Source organism: Papio anubis, chromosome 2 (genome assembly GCF_008728515.1).
Source record: "Papio anubis isolate 15944 chromosome 2, Panubis1.0, whole genome shotgun sequence".
Classification (NCBI taxonomy): domain Eukaryota; kingdom Metazoa; phylum Chordata; class Mammalia; order Primates; family Cercopithecidae; genus Papio; species Papio anubis.
The window spans coordinates 32,372,249-32,391,436 of NC_044977.1; the positions used below are offsets into that span (position 1 = coordinate 32,372,249).

Genomic DNA, 19,188 nt, shown 5'->3' on the forward strand with positions numbered 1-19,188 from the left:
AGTCATAGATTGCAGCCTTCATGGCATTCACCTGTTGGGCTGACCAACCTGGCCTTGTGCTAAGTTGGAGGGTCCTAGATGTTACTTCCTTTCTCATAATTTCCTAATGCATCCTACCCTATCCTTACTGGGCTTTCTCCCTTCTGTCTTTTCATTTCCTTTTCTCTTCTCTGCTTATAACAACTACCCTTTATGGAGCATTTTCATGTGAAGCTTTGGGCTTAGTATTTTTGTGAATTCTTTTATTTAACCCTCACAGTATCCTTATGAAGTAAATAGAATGATCCTCATTTTATAGATGAGCAAACTGAGGCTTGGTGAGTTTAAATAAATTGCCTATTGTCCCATAAACGGTAAGCAGGAGCTCTGAAATGTGAACCCAGGTTTAGAACAGCCTACAAAATGTGATGCTATCCTGCCTCTCTCTTTCATTTTCTACCCATGCCTTCAGTTTTTTCTCTTCCTTCAATTCCTTTTTGCATTTCCCATGTTCATAGAAGAGTTTCATTTATTTGTTCAACCAGAGTACTTATACTTTCAGAGTCCTAGTGTCTGGAATAATTGTGTAACAGTACTTTTTGCTTTTCTCAATAGGTCCTTAAAGTCCTTTATTATTTTCCTCGAATAAGTCATGACTTACACAAACCTCTCCATGATGTGCACAACATTTGTCACCTGTGCGCTGGTAAAGCTGAAATACAGCCACTTTAGCAACCTAGAGTTGACCCTGAGGAGCGATCCCAACCCTGAGTTGTGCCTGTCTTCCTAGGACCTCAGGCTTTCTTCCCTCTGTGAGCTTCAGTCACCAGATGGCGCACTAAACACACACATCAGAGAGGACCTAACACTCCACCACCTCCATTAGTCCCCATCCCACACCCAGCGCCTTCTCCCAGTCTCTTCTCACACACAGATACATACACACACACTGGCAAAGTGGGGCTTCTCATGTTTGTTTTCATCTCAGTGCCCAAACCCTTACCTGGGGCTTCACAAAATCCTCCTGAAGAAGTCTGGTAGGCACATACCTAATAAGAGCAATGAAAAATTCTCATGCATTCATTTCCGGTGAGGCCTATAATGATTAATGGCTTGTAATGATTCTCAATTCCAAGTCTGTTATTTAAGAGCTCTGTATTTTCTGAGTCCCCCATTTAGATATTTCTATTTTTCTGCAATCTAAGAAAGGAACAATTAACCAATTAGTGCTAGGGGTTGGGCAGGGATGGGGGCGGTGGGGGTTAGTGATATCTGAAAGGAAGACATTAATGTTGAGTCAGAAAAAGATAAAAGGAAGAAAATTTTAAAGTAGACTTTAGAAATGCTAATTTGGGAATTAATTGACAGGAAACTACCTGACATCGGTTTTGTAGTAATTTGCGGGGAGGAAAGGAAAGAATGCACAAACCAGAACTGCTTTAGAGAAACTAGGGTGGGGATAGTTATCTGATGAAAGCTGGAGTGAATGTAAGACGGCATCCAAAAAGGAGCATGCTAACTGGTCAGACCCACACTAATGCAAGAGTTCAGCGACCTGGGACCAAGGCTCAGGGTAACACATTGTGCCAGGCACGCTAGAGAAACCAGGGTTTCTGTCACATACTGTTGATTCTCTTGCACAGAGTAACTCTCAGGGATGTTACTGAACTGAATTCAAAACATTGTTCTATTGCTCAAAAAAAGCATTTGCTTAAGAAGAAACAAGAATAAAAAGAAAAGGAGGGAAAGCAACAGGCTCTTCAGTGTGATTTTGGAGGGAAACCACCTCTCCTGCTCTGTGATCATCAGTATCCCCAGCAAGAAAATTCGCTGAGCCATTTTATCACATCTTTGTGGCAGAGGCACAGATACTCACACTGAGGATGCTGCTGTGTTTTTCTTTTCCATTTGCAGAACTCTATCAAATGTTCAGTCTTAGGCAGGATTTGTGTCCTTCAGAATGAAAAAAGAATTCTTCTCTTTCTCAGTATTTGCCATGTAGGACAGACTAAAGAAATCAGTTGCCAGGTCAGAAAGCCGAGGATGACTATGAATGCAGGGTGCTGCTGCAGCCCAGGTGATACCAGTGAGCTGGGGGGTTCCCAGTGTCGGTGGGACCTTGACCCCAGCTGGTGTCCAGGCTCTTGACACCGTCAAAAGAATGAATTCAAGGATATTCTAACCTGTCATGTCAAGAGTCTTCTCAATTGTGATGACCATGCCTTTTATGGGAGCTGCCAGGGCCCTCAAGCCCCTTCAGTCCTCAGTTATGGCCGTTACTGCACCGGCTTTCCTCCTCTCCCTTCAGAGCTGAGGGCAATTCCTTTTCCAATGGCCCTCCTGCTTGCAGTGAGGAAAGGGTCTGAGTGGGCTTCCTTGGCTGGCATAGCCCTTGCTCCAGTGTCCTGACTTCTCACACTTGGAGCAGCAACCGTTGCCTGCAGATTTGCTATTGAGCTTGTTTGGTCTGCAGTGAAGAGTCTTTCTGGGTGACCCTGAGATTGCAGGGGACTCTTTACAGTGCTGCTATCATTTGGGCTGGCTGTCTATCCCATTTTTTGCCATTCTGGGTCATTTCAGCCATTTCAGCCCTTCAGCCAATAGAGCCCCGTCTCTATTATTGAATACCCTGAAAGCCACATCAAATATGTCATTAATAGGCATGTAGAGTCCCAAAGCCAATTTCTATAATGTTCTTCTTCTGTCAGGTACTGACTGGCTAATAAAGTGTGTCTCTAGTACAATTTGGCCAGCATCAGTACTGAGATCAATGTTAGTATATATTCTTAGGGTCTCCACAAAGGCACCCTTGAAACAAAGCTGAATTTCAATCCTGTTCTTATTTCTTTTTTTTTATTATTATAGTTCACAGGCTTAGTGGTATATTGTTTCATTCCCTCCACTAAACAAGTCACCATATGATTTTTCTTAGATCAACCTGGCCCTGTTGATAGTTCCAGTAAGGGTCATTGCTAAGCATGGATGTGGCTCCCCACAGTGTATTGTTCAAGATCCCCAGCAGACAAGTTGTAAGCATAAGCCTGGGCCTCTACCCAAATACACTGCTTTTCCCCAGGGGTACAAATCGTGGACAAGATAATATGAATATCTCCCCAAGTTAACTCAAATAAGCCCAAAACTCCTCCATGAATTTAGTTGGATCCTCTAAAGATCGGCCCAACCTCTGCCTGCATTGTGCTAGATCACACACTGAAAGAGGTACGTGTACCCAGATGATCCCAGCATCCCCTTTGGCCACCTCTCTAAATGGGCATAACGTAGAACAGTCAGGAAGGTAAGAGGTGCCACGGCAGGTAACCCCAGCAGGGAAGCATATATAGGTTGGTAAGGAGATAGACTTGTGGGAGTATGGGGGCTGGAGATGGTAGAACCAGCAGCCTCTCCCCTCTAGAAGTTCACAGCCCATTGGAAAAGATAAATATTATACTCTCCACAGCAGTGCTGCCAACTTTCTCTGCACGTAAAATTTCAGTGCTGACTATGGCTGCAGCCCGTATGCACAGAGTTCATTTCTGTTGGAGAATTTGCTTCTTCAATTCCTTGAGCAGGCTTTCCACTGAAAGAGGCTTGCCATGGCAGCAACAGTGTGTCACCTGTAAGATCTTGCTTGGATATCCTTTTGGCTCTAGAGTCCCCAAGAGTTCCAGATACTCTTGTCTGGCAGACAAGTGCTGTATCTCATTTTCCCAGTCCCAATCTCAGCCCTGCACCAGTCTTGCTAGGATTGCCCTATCCTTCAGTGGTCGGTTCACTGTACTGACTTTGCATGGCAAGTCTTGACCACATCACTTAGAATATCACCTTACATAAGAAAGTGTGAACCAACAGGATGGCAGCTCATTCATTCGACAAATATTTACTCAATGCAAGGCACTATTCTACTCAATAGGGATCCACCAATGAACATTCCCTGACCCCAGGGAGCTTACATTACAATGGTGGGAAACAGACAATAAAAATAAAAACAAATATACCTAAAACTACATATGTACTTAAAATAATATTTTTTTTTAAAGGAAAGGAGTAAAAGTTGATGAAGGGGAAGAGGCCATTTTAGATACCTTTATCCAAAGAAAAGGATTTTAAGTGAGAATGGAAAGCAAGTCACTCAAGTATTGGGAGAGGGGAAGAACATTCAGAGTAGAGGGAACGGTGAGTGCACAGGCACTGACACCAGGGCTATTTGACAAGCGTGTTCCAGAAGAGCGATGTTGGTGGATTTTAAGCAAGGATGTAGCAAAGCTTGATATGTGACTGAAAAGGAATGCTAGGAATGCTGCCTGGAGAATAGAGTATGGTGGCAAGAATGACAACAGTTAACCAACTGCTGAGGAAGATAATGCAGTGGTACAAGTGAAAGTTACAGTCTATTGAACCAATGTGCTGTAGCACGGTAAGTGCAGAAAAGTCACTCGATTTGGTATATATATTCTGAAGACAGTGCTGACAGGAGCAGTTTGGGGCAGAAAGAATCAAACATTTTGTTTGAAATTCCTGTCAGACACTCTGATACAGATGTCAAGCAAGCAGTTAGATACATGAGACTGGACTTTGGGGAGGACTGAGGCTGGAATTATACATTTGAGAGGCTATTTAAAGCAAGCTTGTCCAACCCATGGCCCATGGGCCATATGCAGCCCAGGATGGCTTTCAATGTAGCCCAACACAATTTGTAAACTTTCTTAAAACATTATGAGTTTTGTTTGTTTGTTTGTTGTTTGTTTTTAGCTTATCAGCTCTCGTTAGTGTATTTTATGTGTAGTCCAAGACAATTCATCTTCTTCCAGTGTGGCCCAGAGAAGCCAAAAGATTGGACACCCCTGATTTAAAGCCTAAGGCTGGAATAAATTACTTAGAGACTGGTAGAGGAAGAAAAAGAGTAAAGGACATGAAAGAGGAACAACTAGTGTGATGGGGGAAAGGCAGGAGCATGCAGTGTTTTTCAGTGGCCGGAAGCTGGGACCATGTTACTTCTTTGGCCCTTTCTCCATAGGTCCTTGCTACATGTGTCCAGATTCAGCTTATTCATCAGGGTCCAGGCCCTGCATCACCTCCTCCACAGGGTTTTCCCAGATGCTCCAACCCAGACAGCTCCCTCTTCTCTGAGAAGCAATTCTGTAGAGCATCACTCATCTGATCTTTTTGTACTTCACGCACAGGTTCGTGTTCTTCTAAGCAGATCTTTAGCTTCTAAGAACATGGATTATTCTTACATTATTTTTCATCCTCCTTATCATTCTGGTATATAGTAAAGGTACAAGAATTTTAAGTGCATGTCAATCAAATACATTTTAAAAAAAGATGGAAAAACCCTAGAAGCCAACCCAACTATGAATTATCACTTTAAAGAGGGAAAGAAAAGAAGAAAAAAACTCGACACTGCTTTTGAACCAGGGAGTCTCTTTAGCCTCTATGTACTAAATAATAAGAGTGGAAACAGAAGACATAGCACTGTAAATAATCAAAATTAAATCTCTTTTTTTTTTTAAATTTGAGATGGAGTGTCATTCTGTCACCCAAGCTGGAGTGCAGTGGCACTATCTCAGCTCACTGAAACCTCCACCTCCTGGGTTCAAGTGATTCTCCTGCTTCAGTCTCCTGAGTAGTTGGGATTACAGGCATGTACCACCATGCCTGGCTAATTTTTTTTTGTATTTTTAGTAGAGACGGTGTTTCACCATGTTGGCCAGGCTGGTCTCGAACTTCTGACCTCAGGTGTCCCCCTGCCTCGGCCTCCCAAAGTGCTGGGATTACAGGTGTGAGTCACCGTGCCCAGCCTACATTCACACTGTGTGCAATCACAACCACTATCCATCTCTAGAACTTTTCCATTATCTCAAACTGAAACTTGTTACCCACGAAACAATAACTTCCTGTTCTCCCTTTTCCTTAGCCCCTGGTAACCACTATTCTACTTTCCATTCCTTTGAACTTGACTGCAAATAGTTATTTTTAATGAATGAAATGTGCCTACCACAATGCTAATACTCAGTTAATGGTGGAGGAAATAATACCTGCACAAGAGCAGTCATAAACTCTTAACTTCCAGCCTAAGGCAAAAGGCTATCAAAACAACATAGATGGCATGCATCTGTAGTTCCAGCCACAAGGGACGCTGAGGTGGAAGGATTGCTTGAGCCCAAGAATTTGAGGCTGTAGTGAGTTAGGATCACAACACTGTACTCCAGGGTCAGAAGGAACTCAAGGGTCAGACAAAGGAGCTAAGCACCTAACACAAACAGAAATTACTGAAAAATAGTACATTTACCTGTTAAGTATTAAGTATTGCCATGCCAGTTTGTCATGAAATCAGAAGCCAGGGCAATATGTGCACTTTGTGTCTCCTGTATGCTATCAACTCTACGGCTGCAGTAGTCTTTCAGTTGGTCTTCCAGCCAGCAGACTGATCCTCTCTAATCCATCCTCCAGTGGCCATCACTATAATTTTCCTAAAATATCAGTGTTTCATTCCTGCTGCAAATTCCTCAACATTTTTCTCATTGCCCTCAAGTTACATTTCAGCATCTTAATGAGGCTCACAGGCCCTCCCATGATCTATTCCACTTGTATCTTGTTGGCTTCCCTACACAGTTGCATGCCTACTCTTCAGACCAGCTCTCTCACTATTCCTAAGACACCTCCTCTCTCACATCTTGGCATTCATGGTTATAATATTCCTTCCATCTTGAAAGCTCCTTCTTCTTCACCCTGGATCTGCCTGTAAATTTTTATTTACCCTTCAAGACTCTACTCAAATGTCATGTCATAAAACTTAGAATAATTTTCTGGCTTCTCTCCAACCAGACTGAATTTGGTGCCCCTCTCTATACCTCTGTAAGAACCTATGGGTTTCACTTTTTAACATGTATCATTTCTAGTCTGTTCCTCTACTCTAAACATTAAGCATTTTGAAGGTAAGGACTATGTCCTTATCATCTAGCACAGTTTGATTAGCAGATGGTAAACTCCCAATTGCAATTTGTTGAATGAGTGAATGATATAACAAATAAATGCAAACTCATAAGCTTTGTATTCAAGACAGCATTTCGGAGTAAGCAGAGAACTGTTTTCTAGTTTAGTCAGAAAAGGAAACTCAATGATTAAGCAAACATTGATAACTGTTAAATATAAATGTGAGAATCTCTGACTATGCCTAGGTATTTGTATTTTATTTCTTTAAACTCACCCAAAGTTCAGCATTACTTAAATATATTTACATTTATATTTATATCTATATCTATCTACACACACAAGCAAATATATATGTTTACAGATACATACATATCTGTAAATATGTATATACACATACAAACACACAAGCAAATATGTATGTATTTGTGTGTGCAGATATATACACACATATATATACATATACATATCTGTAAATTGCTGTACCTATAAGGTTCACACTTAGTGTTGCTATTATCTCATCCTTGCAGGGAATAGTTTTTCTTCTCAAAGAATACAATGAGATATTTTTTACTCCATGGCCATTTCAAATATGTGCCAAGTAACCAATCAGATACTGTGAAATGACATCGTGTGATTTCTGAGCATAGGTCATAAAAGACATTGTGAGTTCTGCTTCTCCTTTCTTGGATAACTTGCTCTGAGGAAAGCCAACTGCCATCCTGTGAAAACACTCAAGTAGCTCCTTGGAGAGCTCCATGTGTTAAGGAAATGAGGCTTCCTGGCAACAGCCAGCCCCGACTTGTCTTCCTCATGAGTAGGTGATCTCAGAAACACATTCCCCAGCTCCATTCCAGGCTTTGGGTGACTACAGCCCTAATGAACTTCTCAGCTGCAACCTCATGAGAGACCCCAAGACAGAACCACTCAGTTATGCTGCTCCCAAATTCTTGACCTACAGTAACTGTGTGAAATAGTAAATGTCTATTGCTGCTTTAAGTTTGGGGGTAGTTTATCATGTAGCAATAGATAACTAATATCCTTGACATATATGTTGGGGAGGTTCACACATTTTTAAAAACATAAAGAATGTTTAAAAGCAACTGAAAACAATAAAAAATTCATAGAATTGACTCCGTTGCTGGGTTGCAAAGAAGACATCAACTTGAGTATCCTTTTCATTATTATCCAAACCAGGTTTGTGAGAGTGAAAGAGGAACACTTTTAATAATTATAAGAGAACACCAGGTATAAACTGATATGGTTACAGGAAAACCAGGACGTGCAGTCACCCTATATGTCATCTGACCTGAAAAGAGATCGGCCAAAAAAAAACTGTCACTGGGTGTAACCAGTGAAGAATGGTGTCACCAGCTCAGGCTGTGAGAAGCAGCCCAGGACACCAGAGAAGAGGCCTGGGAACTTTTTGGACTAAAATGCAGCATGAAATCAAAAATAAAATCTGGAGAATTGAGCAAAAAAAGATGTTGCTTTCTCAAGTGAGCAGAGAACTTCAGAGAGATAACTCAAGGCTCCCCGGGCCTAGAAGTTCCCTGAGCTGAGACATAGGTAGTGATTCCAGCAGTAACAGTGGAAATCGAATGATGGTCTGAAGTTGGATCCAGCTGAAAGGAGTAATAAGATGCCTACAATGTAATATCTGAACGGAACTTGCTACCCTGAGATTTCCTCCTGCAAAGAAGTTTTTGAGCTCTAACCACCAGATGAGTATGACACAGAGGACGCCCTGGGGAAGTCCAAAAGGAATGCGTGGCTTCAGGGCTGTGATCAACAGGAGAAAACCACTTGGCGGTTTGAGTGTGGGCTGCACAGACTTACTGGAATTATGAAGCATGCTAGACACACCTCACAGGGCATATGGAATCGTGAACATTCCCATATATGAATGCAGAGCAGAGCCACAGAGCCACAGAGCCACAGAGCCACAGAGCCACAGAGCCACAGAGCCTTTGCTTCTAGTTAAACAGCAGCTTAGTAGCATGATTTGGAAATTGGGAAGCAGTGATTCCATTAATTAAGGCTTTTAACAACTTGGTTATTAAAAAGTTTGCCTGGGTCTAAACTTGGAATAAGATGGAAAGAATTTGTTTTTACCATGTTGGGCCTAAATTAACCTGTCTATACAAAGAGTTGCTTTTTTTAAGAAAAAGAAAAGGCCGAAAGAAGATGTGGTTTAAGTTTTATTTTAAGAACAAAATGGCTTATTCTATATATATATATATTTATTTATTTATTTTGAGACAGAGTTTCGTCTTGTTGCCCAGGTTGGAGGACTGTGGCGCGACCTCGGCTCACTGCAACGTCTGCCTCCCAGGTTCAAGCAATTCTCCTGCCTCAGCTTCCCAAGTAGCTGGGATTACAGGCACAAGTCACCACGCCTAGCTACTTTTTTTTTTTTGTATTTGTAGTAGAGGCGGGGTTTCACCATGTTGGCCAGGCTGGTTTCGAACTGCTAACCTCAGGTGATCCACCCTTCTTGGCCTCCCAAAGTGCTGGGATTACAAGCATAAGCCACCTTGCCTGACGCTTATTTTGTTTTTTAAAAATTGTGGCTTTAATTTTATTTGTAATTTAATAGTGTTTCAAAATAGATGGCCATTAAAATATGACATATGTACACCTATACATGGTGAACAAGTATATCTGAAGTATCGAGATTTTTGTACAAGTGATTATGGTAGAAACAGAGCATAAAACAATATCTTAAATCCAGAGGTTATTTTTGAGTTTTTTGAAAACAAATATTTTATTATGTGCAAGTGAATAATATCCACCCAGTTTATTGATATGACAGAGATACTTGGGGAAATATTTGAAACTGTTTTATACATATTCAGAACTTGACAAACTGATGATTTAAAGAACCAATTTATCTCCTGTTTTTCAATTACAACACAGCCAGTTAAATGTTCACCCAACTATTCAAATTCAACTTACTTCTGTGGAAAAAATAACCCAGTTGCTTTTCTTTCTCCATTTTCTTTACTGTGCTTTCCAGCATCCTTTCAGCTATACTTTCACATGCCCAAATATTAGAGAATATTTCAGCTTACTGTAAGGAAAATGTTCTATAAGAGCTGTGTAAAGATGGGGAGAGATGCTTGGGGAGGCAGAGCGCACCCTGTTGGAGAAGGTGTTAAATTAAAGTGGGAGGAGAGATCCTTAACAGAGAACTTAAGCATTGGGTGCCTTTTATAAAATGTATGAACGCAGATGTTGGTCATAAATATACAACCTTTGGGACAAGGCAGCAAGGTAAAGTGTTTGAAGAACGGGTTCTGAGGTACCATTCTCTGTGGTAGTTCTTCAGTTCCTTGTTCATCATTAGGAGAAAGGGCTTAGCCTCTGGCTGCCTTCGTTGGTTACCTAATCTTTTCATCCCTGAGGGCCCAACCCTAAGGCACTGGTTGCTTATTTGAATGAAGAGCATTTTAAATTCTGGACTTTGAATTTGTTAAAAGCTTCTCTGGTTGGTTTGGTATCATTTTCTTCTATGTTGATAAATTCATGCCAGATATATTTATTTAACACAACGACTTTTACGTGAGGTAATAGGACAAAGTCTTCAGCTACCTATCTTGTTCCTACTTCATTAGTTCTCCTTGCCTTGGGAATGGGTAGCTTACCCTCATCTTTGCCCCGGCTCCAAACACATCCAGCGCCAGCAATGAGAACTGCTCTGTGGGACATACCAAGACAGTGTCTCATGCTCTCTGGCATTCATCATAGAAAGCTGATGTCGATTACAAATATGTAGATCTTTCTCTTTGTGTTTGTCATCCAGACACCCTGTGAAGGCTGGCAAAAACTGTTCTTATTCTCCAAATATTCACTGGCATGTATTTGTGTAGTAAAATTATGTTTCGGGTTTGGAAATTTTTTTAAAAAATGAACATCTGTTATTCTCTTTCAGTGGAGAGGTTCTCCACACAGCTGAGCAGGGCAACTTGGCTTCATCCACCATCTCTGTAAAGTCACAAATGGAGACTGTCATCCAGCAGCTTTTTGTTGATTGGCTGACCAGCTGCCACACATCTCCCACAGCTGGTTTGGCTCTGAGAGGCTCATGGGAGAAGAGACGGTCAGGGTCAGCTTGTTCTGTGCACACAGCCCATGGGAGCTCCAGGAGCAGGGATAGATGTTTTGATCAGTCATTACTGAATGCTAAAGTCACAGCCCTGAGTGGGTGTGAAGGAGGGAGAGGGTTTGGTATGTGCATTTTAGGATGTTGAATCATAGCAGCTTGGTTTTTAGAGCAATCATTTTTACCTCCTGGTGTTTCTCTTCCCTATTTCTATGATATTAAATTATAGAGAATGTGACCTGTGCTAAGGTAAATGTACTAAAAAAAAAAAACTGCTTTAATTTTTCCAAAGAAATAAGATCTTTGGGTTCATTTTATGAGTTCCATATTATTTCGAGAAGGAAGTCTTCAATATGTCCCCGTACTCCTGAATACAAAAAGACTTCAGGTTCCATAGACCACTCGAACTGTGAGCTTCTAGACCCTGTATTTCAAGAGGGCCAGAACACAAGGTTAAAAGCACTCTTTCCAAATTCTTCAGCAAAATTATATTGACAGTCATAACGATACATCCTATACGCAATTGTAGGTTTGTAGGTTACTCTTCCTGACTGAGGGCACACTATTTCTGATTCACAGCTCCAGCCAAGTTATTGTCTTGCTCAGTTTCCTCCAGTGGCTCACAGCTGTCAAAAGTACAGGTCACTCTGTCTAGCTCAGCCTTCAGGGTCTTCTATGTTCCGATCCTCTGATCCCAAACAACTTGTCCAAACTCGTTGCCGACTACTGCCGTTCATGCCTCTTTCAATCGAACCAAATGCTACATACTGTTTTGTTACTGTTGTTGCCCCTCATTTTCTCACTTCTGCACCTTTGCATGTTGTTCCCTGATCTTCTCAAGTCCAAATGCCCCCTAATTGTCTAGATCCAGTTCAAATGCATCTGCTCCATGAAGTCTTCCCTGAGCCCTCTCCAACTGGACCAATCTCTGTCTCCTCCAAATACCAAATCCCTTTCCCCATCCCTCTCTCAAAGCACCTGTTAGTACTTTCTGCCTGGAGTTACATTAATAGCTCATAGTGCCAGTTGTCCTACCTTCCTCCAGCAGGGGCAGGCAGAACCTATGTCTAGTTTACCTTTCGATTTTCTTAGGACCTTACAAATAGTGTGTGCTTGATATATTTTTGTTTCAAATACAGCAATTAATGTTTGTAGAGAACTTCAGAATTTACATTCTGAATTTAGGTTAACATTCATGACTTCACTACATTTTCAAAAGTGAAAGTAGAAAGAACAGGATTTTAAAATAGCAAATAAGGAGAAGAGAAAGGCAACTAACTTTTAATCAGAATTAACTTTTACTTATTTATCAAACTATTGTTCATATCGTTATTAATATCTGCCTCTTCTGCCATACTGTTAAACTCCATGAAAACAAGAACCATGCCTATTTTTTCACTGCTATATTTCTATTGCCCAGCACATTGCCAGATACGGTGTTAAAAAAGACAAACATTGTTGAATGAATAAGTGAGTGAATACCATCAGCCAAGCAGTGGATTGAGTGTACTATATTTACCGTTTTACTCACTGCAGATATTATCTTCATTTCACAGCCAAGGAAATGTAGTCTCCAGGGCACACAGTGCTTATGTTTGTAGCTGGAATTGAGACCCTATAATACCCTTCAACTCGTATTATTTTATTAAAACCCTTATAAAACCCTGTTTATATGATTAGATTATACGAGTATAGATAGCGTGTGGCTTTGCCTCACACAATCAGCTTCCCATGAGGTAGGTGCCTTTAAGTTGTTTTTCTTTTACTGATGTTATTGTTGTTGTTTACCCTAATTGCTTTCTAATTCCATTTTTTTAAAAGAATTGTTCAGAATTACTGTAACTTGACTTAAATATTTGTCTTCGTAAATTACAGACACCAGAGTTAAAAATAGTGGATAAGGTGTTAGTCACTATTGCCAAGTCCAATAGTATCATTGTGTGAGGGTAGTTGGGGGTGCATTCTTTGAAGGGAGGGGATACTTTTCTAAAGATTTCTCTCCCTCTGCTGTAGTTCCCTACTTTCCTCTAAAATAACTGTTTTTTAAAATCTAAGAGTAAATAATAATTAAATTCCCATCTCAATTTATTTTGTGCTAAGTAATCCAGAGGAATATTCATAGTTACATTTTGGTGATCCTCTTTGAAGAGAGGAAATGAATATGTGCTAAGTGACCTCTTCGTCAGGCCAGAATTTTTTTTGTTGTTTGTTTGAAATGAAGACTCGCTCTGTCACCCAGGCTGGAGTGCAGTGGCGCTATCTCAGCTCACTGCAACCTCCACCTCCTGGGTTCAAGTGATTCTTCTGCCTTGGCCTCCTGAGTAGCTGGGATTACAGGCACGTGCCACCATGCCTGGCTAATTTTTGTATTTTTAGTAAAGATGGGGTTTCACCATGTTGGCCAGGATGGTCTTGAACACCTCAAGTGATCCGCCCACCTTGGCCTCCAAAGTGCTGGGATTACAGGTGTGAGCCACCACACCCATACCAATGCCAGAACTTTTTAGGTGAATAACCTAATAAAGTAAATATTATTATCACTGATATGTTATTTTATTTATGTATTTATTTAATTATTTATAATTTCGACTTTTATTTTAGATTCAGGGAGTACAAGTGAAGATTTGTTACATGGGTACATTGCACGATGCTGAGGTTTGGGGTACCATTGATCCTATCACTCAGCTAGTGAGCATAGTACCTAATAGGTTTTCAAGATTTGTCCCTCTCTCCCTCCCTCTCCACTGTAGTAGTCCCGAGTATCTACTGTTCCCATCCTTATGTCCATGTATACTCAATGCTTAGCTTCCATTTATAAGTAAGAACGTGCAGTGTTTGGTTTCTGTTCCTGTGTTAATTCATTTAGGATAATGATCTCCAGCTGCATCTACATTGCTGAAAAGGACAAGAGTTTATTCTTTTTATGGCTGTGTAGTGTTCCATAGTCTATATATACCACATTTTCTTTATCCAACCCACTGTCGATGGGCACCTAGGTTGAGTCTATGTCTTTGCTATTGTGAATAGTACTGCAATAAACATACAAGTATACAAGTATATGTGTCTTTTTGGTAGAATGATTTATTTTCCTTTGGGTATTTACCCAGTAATGGGATTGCTGGGTCGAATGGTAGTTCTGTTTTAAGTTCTTTGAGAAATCTCTAAATGGCTTTCCATGGTGATTGAACTGATTTACACTCCCACCAACAACATATAATGTTCCCTTTTCTCCACAGCCCCACCAGCATCTGTTGTTTTTTGACTTTTTAGTAATAGCCATTCTGACTGATGGGAGATGGTATCTCATTGTGGTTTTAATTTGCATTTCCCTGATGGTTAGTGATGTTGAGAATGTTTTCATACATTTGTTGGCTGCTTGTATGTCTTCATTTGAGAAGCGTCCATGTCTTTTGTCTATTTTTTAATGGGGTTATTTGTTATTTGCTTGTTGAATTGTTTAAGTTCCTTACAGATTCTGGATATTAGACCTTTGCCAGATGCATAGTTTGCAAATATTTTCTACCATTCTGTTTACTCTGTTGATAGTTTCTTTTGCTGTGCAGAAACTCTTTATTTTGATTAGGCCTCACTTGTCAATTTTTGGTTTTGTTGCAATTGCTTTTGAGGACTTAGTTATAAATCCTGTCCCAAGGTCAAAGTCCAGAATGATGTTTCCTAGGTTTTCTTCTAGTATTCTTAGAGTTTGAGGCATTACATTTGAGTCTTCACTTGGTCTTAAGTTAATTTTGTATATGGTGAAAAGTAGGTGCAGTTTCATTCTTCTTTATATGTCTAGCCAGCTATCCCGGTGCCATTTATTGAATAGGGAATCCTTTCCCCATGGCTTAGTTTTGTTGACTTTGTCAAAGATCAGATGGCTGTAGGAGTGTAGCTTTATTTCTGAATTATCTATTCTGTTCCATAGGTCTATGTGTTTGGGTTTGTACCAGTACCATAATATTTTGGTTACTCTAGCCCTATAGTGTATTTGAAATCAGGCTTCCAGCTTTGTTCTTTTGGCTTAGGATTTCATTGACTCTCCAGACTCTTTTTTGGTTCCATATGAATTTTAGAATAGTTTTTTTCTAGTTCTGAGAAAAGTGACAGAACTAGAAAAAACTAGTTCTGGTAGTTTTTGGTAGTTTAATAGGAATAGCATTGAATCTGTAGATAGCTTTTGACAGTATGGCCATTTTAATGGTATTGATTCGTCCAATTCATGAACATGGAACATTTTTTCATTTGTTTGTGTCATCTGTGATTATTTTGAGCAGTGTTTTGTAGTTCTCCTTGTCGAGATTTTTCACTTCCTTGTTTAGATGTATTCTTAAGTATTTTATTTTTGTGGCTATTGTGGATGGGATTCAATTATTGATTTGGCTCTTTGCTTGAACGTTATTGGTGAATAGAAGTGCTACTGATTTTTGTATATTGACTTTTGTATCCTAGAACTTTACTGAAGTCATTTGTCTGTTCCAGGAGCCTTTTTGGCAGAGTCTTTAGGGTTTTCTGGGTATAGAATCATAGCATCAGTGAAGATAGACAGTTTGACTTCTCTTCTTATTTGGATGTCTTTTATTTCTTCCTCTAGCCTGACCTTTCTGGCTAGGACTTCCAGTGCCAGGTTGAATAGGAGTGGGGAGAGTGGGCACCCTTGTCTTATTCTATTTCTCAAGGGGAATGTTTCCAGCTTTCTGCCCATTCAATATGATGTTGGCTATGGATTTGTCATAGATAGCTCTTATTTTGAGGTTTGTTCCTTCAATGCCTAGTTTGTTGAGGGTTTTTTTTTTTTTTATCATAAGGGATGTTGGATTGTATCAAAAGCTTTTTCCATGTCTATTGAGAGATCATATGTTTTTGTCTGTAGTTCTGTTTATGTGATGAATCATGTTTATTGATTTATGTATGTTGAATCAACCCTGCATCCCAGGAATGAAGTCAAATATGGTCATGGTGAATTAACTTTTTTTATGTCCTGTTGGATTTGGTTTGCTAGTACTATGTTGAGGATTTTTGCATTTGTGTTCATAGGGGATATTTGCCTGTAGTTTTCTTTTTTTGTTGTATCTTTGCCGGGTTTTGATATCAGGAGACACTGCATTCATAGGATGTGTTAGAGAGAAGTCCCTCCTTCTCAAATTTTTGGAGTAGTTTCAGAATTGGTACCAGTTCTTCTTTGTATAACTGGTAGAATTTAGCTGGGAATCCATCTGGTCTTCAGCTTGCTATGGCTGATAGGTTTTTTTTTTGTTACTGATTCAATTTCGGAACTTGATGTTGGTCTGTTCAGGGTTTCTATTTCTTCCTGATTCAATCTTGGGAGATTGTGTGTTTCCAGGAATTTATCAATTTTTTCTAGATTTCCTAGTTTCTGTGAATAGGTGTTCATAGTAGCCTCTGAGGATCTTTTGTATTTCTGTATGGTCAGTTGTAACATTACCTTTGTCATTTCTTATTGTGTTTATTTAAATCTTCTCTCTTTTGTTCATTAGTAGTCTAGCTAAAAGTCTATCTTGTTTATCCTTTCAAATAAACAACTTTTTGTTTCAATGATTCTTTGTATGGATTTTTGGGTCTCAATTTTATTCAGTTCTGCTCTATCACTTCTACTTTAAAAGTAAAAACATTCCTGCTTTTATTCCTAAGCATGACTTTTTAAAAATTTCAATAAAAAATTTGATTTATCATTGAATGTCCAGATCTTCTGCCTTCTCTTTAACATGAAATTTGGGGAAAGATATATTTCTTCTGATTTAACAGCATTCTTCATGCCTAAAGTCAAAAGGGAAAACTTTGCTTTGTATTTTTCTGAGTCTTCTTTCATAGTGTTTTCACAATGTGGTTGGTGGTCAAATTATTGTGCTTGAAATTTTGTGTTTGGTTAACACAAGCATGCAAAAGAGGGAGTTTAATGCTTAGTGTCTGATTATTATTTTTATTTATTAAAACTTTTTGCCTTCTTTTTGTCATGCTAGCAGTATCTCTATCTCAACTTGCCTATAGGGAGCCAAGTTTGAATACTAATTCCTTTGAAAGGAAGAATGTTTCAATATTATGGGAATCCAGTTTATCCATATTTACAAGCTTAACTTATTCTACTTTTACTACCGCATCTAATTTGCATCTTTGATATTCACTGTGACTGTAGTCAGAATGGTTTTCTCTTAATTTATGTGCAGGCCTCAATTACTGGTAAGCAACAGGTATTGGTCAATCACAAAGTATATTAGATCAAGACAGAAGACCTTAAGGCCAAAGCTTTGTGCTTTGACCATTCCCATGAGCCCTTCTTGGTATCCACAGCATGTTCCCATTATTGTGATATGGATTTAAAGAAAGATTTTAAAAGCGTGTCAGATTAGCAACATTTAATCATCCTTGTATAGAACCATTACACTCAAAATGTGATCCAAAACTAACATTACACAGAATCTTTTGTAAAAATTTCTGGTCCCATGGCTACCCATGCAGTGCAAAATATTTATGTGAACACAAATTTTTCAAAGCAAAGAACTATCAAAAGGGTATTATAGTGTGTCTCCTTTTTACTGTCTTCATGGTCTTACTTAATATTTGTGCTAGACACTTTCACTGCAAGAACCCCCTTGAAAGAAACATCTGTAAAGAAAGTTTAGGACATTAAAATGCCAACACCAAAAAAATTTAAAACATACCCCTAAACAGAGTTTTCTAAATAATCACATCAACTAAAATAGAAACAGAAGTTCCAACTCTGAAGATAAGGAACTAGTCTTTTCTTTGGCTCCTTTATCTTCACACATGCTTCTGGGCTGTAGATAGCTCTGCAGAGTTTCCGGGTCCAGAGAAACCAGCATCCTTCAAGAACCACAAGGCAAGAGGAGAGGTCCTTGCAAATACCTCTAAAGCTCTGTCCATCTACCCTGTCAACTCTACCTGCCTGCATGTGATGAGAACAAATTTTTATATCATGGTTCTTAGTCCTGACCCCTCAGGATTTACAACTGTCATGAACCTTGGTGTTAACTGTCATTCCATGGTCATCAGGGTTTCCCCCTTCAGATGTCTGGTTCTGGTCTTGGAATAACTCTGGCTTACTTACAGTCATACGACCCTCCTATAAAACCCTCCAGTCTCTTTCTCCCACTGGAATTTCCTACCATAGTAGCTCTTTACTGCCCCTGCCTGATCTAAGCAGGTATAACCCTAGAAGGTTGACCCAGGGGGCGTTGACTTTCTAGGTTTGGACAAGACATACGCAATGAGCTTATTAATAATAAATGAAAATAATGTTGAAGGAAGTAGTTACCTGACTAATGTCATGATGTTCTACACACCCATAGAAGCTGTCATTCTCTCTCCTTCTTTATGTGTCTCCATCTCTCTCTCTCTTTCTCTTTCCTTTTTCTCTTCTCTTCTTATTCTGACATGAAGCAGATGAATCAGAATGAGTGAAGAAGAATAGACAAAACAAAACCACAAGCACAACACGAAGGGAACACGAAGGGAACAATAGTGACACCTTTAATTGATGAGAAATAAACCAGAGAATCCATGAGGGCCAGTTGAAAGGTATAAACCATTTTATACAAACATGTAAATTAATATTAAGTCCTCTATTTCAATAACTAACAGTGAGTTATAGGAAATACTTTGCAATGACCAACCATGCACAGTGTACTGCATGTTTTCTTTGCTCAGTTAGCCACATCAAAAGTGTTTTGTACAAACTACTAACGAAGGAAACACAAGAGTACAGGCTAAGCATGCTTAGAAATCTCTATGATCTCTCAGTCTCCATCTTCCTGGCATAAAGATGTTTCTGTGGGGCTTGAAGCAGGAGACACACGATTACATATTTATGCGCATTTATACATATATGCCTCCATTATCAGAAATTCTTCTAGAAATTTTATGAATTGCTGAGAAGAATGCTCATAATTTTAAGATAATGCTAAAGATACTAGAGAAGAAAAATTAGGAAGTTAGCAACAATCAATAAGTGGGTTTGATTGGTATTGAATGAGGGATGGTAGACATAAATAGCTCACAAAAGCCTTACAAAAGAACCTGAAACACCAAGAAGATTATTTTTCCAAAATTTGGGATTTGACAAAATGAAGACAAAACATCCATATAAATAGATAAATGGTCAATTAGCAAGTAGTTGAGATCTCACAATTCCTTAATAT

The 19,188-nt window shown here is 39.5% G+C and overlaps 1 protein-coding gene across 1 annotated transcript in view; it reads right to left on the reverse strand.

The window, feature by feature from the left end:
- Positions 1–1,002, reverse strand: part of CCDC80 (coiled-coil domain containing 80) — a 38,265-nt gene extending 37,263 nt beyond the window's left edge. Inside the window, exon 1 of the mRNA XM_021934053.2 lies at positions 983–1,002. The gene's annotated coding sequence lies outside the window, so the exon portion shown is untranslated. The remainder of the gene's footprint in view (positions 1–982) is intronic.
- Between the last annotated feature and the right edge of the window lie 18,186 nt (positions 1,003–19,188).